The sequence below is a fragment of the Arachis hypogaea genome, chromosome 14 (genome assembly GCF_003086295.3).
Source record: "Arachis hypogaea cultivar Tifrunner chromosome 14, arahy.Tifrunner.gnm2.J5K5, whole genome shotgun sequence".
Taxonomy (NCBI): domain Eukaryota; kingdom Viridiplantae; phylum Streptophyta; class Magnoliopsida; order Fabales; family Fabaceae; genus Arachis; species Arachis hypogaea.
Window position 1 is genome coordinate 62,103,650 of NC_092049.1, and position 4,742 is coordinate 62,108,391.

The 4,742-nt window shown below is 40.7% G+C and overlaps 1 non-coding gene across 1 annotated transcript; it reads right to left on the reverse strand.

Moving 5' to 3' along the window:
* Positions 1-2,668: 2,668 nt before the first annotated feature.
* On the reverse strand, positions 2,669-2,772 carry LOC112745915 (small nucleolar RNA R71). The gene has a single exon (XR_003173821.1). It is a non-coding gene; the product is annotated as a small nucleolar RNA R71 (small nucleolar RNA).
* Positions 2,773-4,742: the final 1,970 nt, after the last annotated feature.

Below are 4,742 nucleotides of genomic sequence, written 5' to 3' on the forward strand. Positions count from 1 at the left end.
TTCCACGTTTAAGCTCCAGTTTGACTCAAACTGGAGCTTAAACGTGTTCGATAGCTTTTCTACTCCAGGGTTGCTCTCTCCATCTCCACGTTTAACCTCCAGTTTGACCTCAAACTGGAGGTTAAACGTGTTCGACACCTCCAGGGCCACCATTCCAAGCTTCCACGTTTAACCTCCAGTTTGACCTCAAACTGGAGGTTAAACGTGTTCGACCTCCAGTATGCCTCCACCCTTTTCCACGTTTAACCTCCAGTTTGACCTCAAACTGGAGGTTAAACGTGTTCGACCTCCAGGGCTGCCTTTCCTATCTCCACGTTTAAGCTTCAGTTTAACCTTAAACTGAAGCTTAAACGTGTTCGACTACATGACTCTCCAGGGCTACCTTCTTCCATTTCCACGTTTAAGCTTCAGTTTAACCTTAACTGAAGCTTAAACGTGCTTCTACAAATGGCCTCACTGGAAGTGTCTGGCGTTTAAGTTGCAGTTTAAGCTTAAACTACAACTTAAACGCCACTCTTGAAAAAGGTTTCTGGGCCAAAAAAATTGTGATTTAAGTTAGTCTTTGAGCACAAATATTAACTTAAACTTACTTTGGTATGAAACCCAATTGAATATCATGGTTTATGGGATTGGGCCTGAAGGATTGATGAGTTTGAAATCTCAATTTATTGAGTCTTGTGTCATTATTTGATTATCACTAAATTGGCTCAATAAATGTTACAGGAATTGGATCAACAACCTCATCAAGGTTATGGATCATAAACCCAAGGCAAAAGGAAAGCAAGGAGAGGCCTCAAAGCCCAAGAAGCACAACTGAAGCTCAATATAGAAAGTGTATAAATAGGATAGAAGTTAAGTTAGAGGGGACTTTTACTTTCACTTTTAGCTAGTTTTCCTTTTCTTTGTAATTGAATTCAGAGCTATGATTCACTAAACCCCCTTTCATTGGGTTAGGGAGCTCTATTGTAATTCAATGAATCAATAATAGTTTATCTTCTTCTTCAATCTTTTCTCTTGAATTTTGTTAGAAAGCTTCTCGATCTAATTCCATTGAGTAGTTGTCTTGGGAAAGAAACTACTCATACTTGGAATCCTTCGGAGCCTTGGGAAAGGAATGGAGGATTCATGCTAGAGAAGCTTTCTCACAGTGGATTGGATTGGGGTTTGGATGGATATTGTGACATGTAATCCTACCAAATTGTGGTTCATGAAATTGTGTGGTATAATCAGTGATCAAGCATCATCTCTTCTTATGAACATTTAAACCAAGGGATTGGGAATTTGTTTGTTTTTAGAGAGCATTGGTGAGCCAAGGAATTGGGATCCAATCATATAAGATTGCCAAGCAAAATTCAATGAATGCATTGGTTGAGGAAGAGATATACATGTTTTGATTCGGAGATTTCAATATCTCCTAAACCCAATGAATTCCCCATTTCTGATTTCCACTTTCTCTTTACATTCAGCAATTCAATTCTTGCAATCACCCCCATTCCCTTTTAATTTCAGCAATTTACATTCTGCTCTTTAATTCATGCAATTTAAGATTCAGCCATTTAATTTTCTTGTCATTTACTTTTCCCGCCAATTTTACATTCCGCAATTCTCATCTCAAATCTTGATTCCGCTCAACTAGAACACACTTCTAATCCGAATTGCTCACTCAACCAATCCTTGTGGGATTCGACCTCACTCTATTGTGAGTTTTTACTTGACGACGATAACCGGTGCACTTGCCGGAAGGAATTTTGCCGATCGTGCAATTTCCTAAATCGTAGCATAACATGTTTATGCGCATCAAGTTTATGGCGCCGTTGCCGGGGATTGATTTTCGATTGACAATTCTCAAATTGGAAGCTAACTAGATTGAGCAATTTTCTCTTGCTTTGTTAATTCTGTTATAGATACTTGTTGAATTTTAATTTCTGCACTTGGTTACATGCTTTCCTTCTTTATGCCTTTAAATTCATGCAACTAACTCACTGACTCACTAACTGTTTGATTTAATTCCTCAATTGATCTAACCATACTCTTCCATTAACAAAGAGTATTTTACTTGTTTGTGTTTGAGCTGTGTTCTTGTATGACAGGTAGGAGAGGAGAGACATCAACTCCTCCATATACCGAACCGGAAAGGACCCTTCATAGACTTAGAAGGGAAGCAAGAGGGAAGAGAGTAGTGGGAGAAGAGGAATCTGAAGGAGAATCTGAGGACAATTTTGAGGAAGCTTTAGATCTCAACATGGATAGAGAAGTTCACAACCATGAGAGAGCTGATGGAAACGATGCCATCCCTGAGAGGAGGGTTCTTAGTTCATACATAAACCCAACCTCTGGGAATTGTGGTAGTAGCATCCAGAAACCACCCATTCAGGCCAACAATTTTGAGCTCAAGCCACAGCTAATATCACTTGTGGAAAATCATTGTTCCTTTGGAGGAAGTGCTAATGAAGACCCAAACCAACATCTCACAAAATTCTTGAGAATTTGTGACACTGTGAAGTCCAATGGAGTCCAGGAAGATGCCTATAAACTGCTTTTGTTCCCATTTTCACTTAGGGACAAAGCAGCTAAGTGGCTGGAATCATTCCCAAGGGGGAGTCTAACAACATGGGATGAGGTGGAAAGCAAGTTTCTGGCATGTTTCTAGCCTCCACAAAAGGTCAATAGGCTTCGATCTGAGGTTCAGACTTTTAGACAACAAGATGGTGAAACTCTCTACGAGGCATGGGAGAGATTCAAGGACTTGACAAGGAAATGCCCACCAAACATGTTCCATGATTGGGTGCAACTGCACATCTTCTATGATGGGCTCTCTTATGAATCAAGGAAGGCTGTAGACCATTCATCAGGAGGTTCATTGAACAGGAAAAAGACTGTGGAAGAAGCCATTGAAGTGATCGAGACAGTGGCTGAGAATGAGTACTACTATGCATCAGAAAGGCACAACACTAAGGGAGTCATGGAGCTGAACCATGTTGATACAATTCTAGCCCAAAACAAGGTGTTTGCCAAGCAACTAGCAGAGCTTACCAGGCAATTAGAAACAAAGCAAGTGGCTGCAATACACACACAAGATCAAGAGGAAGTAGGCATTGAAGGAGGTGATTGGGATGAGGTTAACTATGTGGGAAACCAACAAAGGCAATCATATGATCCACACTCCAACACTTACAACCCAGGCTGGAGAAACCACCCAAACTTTGGGTGGGGAAACCAACAAACCCAACCACAAAACCACAAACCTTACAACCACAACCAACAAAACAATTCCACATACCAAAACTCCAACCAAGATCATACCAAGCCACACAAAACACTTACCCCCAATCATCATATCATGGCCAAAATAATCAACATAGCCAACCTAATCCGAACCAACAATTTCAAGATCAATTAAACCGGATAGAAGGAATGCTTGCAACCATGAGCCAAGACATAATTGAATTGAAAGCTTTTAAGGAAGAAGTAAATTCTAACTTGCAAAACCAAGGAGCTGCCATCCAGAAGCTAGAAAATCAAATTTTGTATTTGACTAAGCAAGCCCCTGGGACAAGCGGTTCTCATGCTGTCAAGGCTATTGCAAGGGAGGAATATAAGGCCATAACCCTCAGAAGTGGAAAGAATCTAAAGGAGATTTCAAGGGAAACCACAGAGGATGAAGCAAAGGAAAATGTGAAAGACAAAGAACAAGGACAATCTGTTACACCGTTTGCAACAAAAGAAAAAGAAAAAGAGGTCTTGAAGCCTTACACACCTAAAGCACCTTATCCTCAACGTTTGATGAAAAGTGAAAAGGATGGCCAATTCTCCAGGTTCTTGGAGATTTTCAAGAAGCTTCAAATCAACATTCCCTTTGCTGAGGCAATAGAGCAAATGCCACTCTATGCAAAATTCTTAAAAGAATTGATGACCAAGAAGAGAAGCTGGAGAAATGAGGAAACTGTGTTGTTAACTGAAGAATGCAGTGCCATCATTCAGCACAAATTGCCTCAGAAATTGAAGGACCCAGGCAGTTTCCAAATCCCCTGTATTATAGGAGAAGTCATGGTGGAGAAGGCCTTGTGTGATTTAGGGGCCAGCATCAATTTGATGTCGCTAACAATGATGAGAAGAATGAAGATTGAAAAAGCCAAACCAACAAGAATGGCCCTCCAATTGGCAGATCGAACTTTTAAATTCCCTCATGGGATAGTTGAGGATTTGTTGGTGAAAGTGGGAGAATTTATATTTCCTGCTGATTTTGTGGTGTTAGATATGGAGGAAGAAGCCAAGGCTTCAATAATTCTGGGAAGACCCTTCCTAGCTACTGCTGGAGCCATCATAGATGTACAAAAGGGTGAACTCACTCTTAGACTCCATGATGAGAAATTGGTGTTTAATGTATTCAAGGCAATGAGCTATCCATCAGAATCACTAAGGGAATGCATGAGGGTTGATGTAGTGGACATTGCAGTACAAGAAACTTTTGAGGAAACAATAAAGGAAGTGGCAGAGGAGGAGTTCACCAAGGATATTGAAATTAGTGATATCAAGGGTGCTGACACAACCATGCTAAGCAGGCCAGAGAAAGTGAAAGAAGAAAAGGAAGCACCAAAACCTGAGCTCAAAGCATTGCCCCCTAATCTCAAGTATGCATACTTGGGTAGTGATGAGAGACACCCTGTTATCATTAGCTCGGCCTTGAGCCAAGAACAAGAAGAAGAATTGATCAAGGTGCTGCAAACTCATCAAGATGCCAT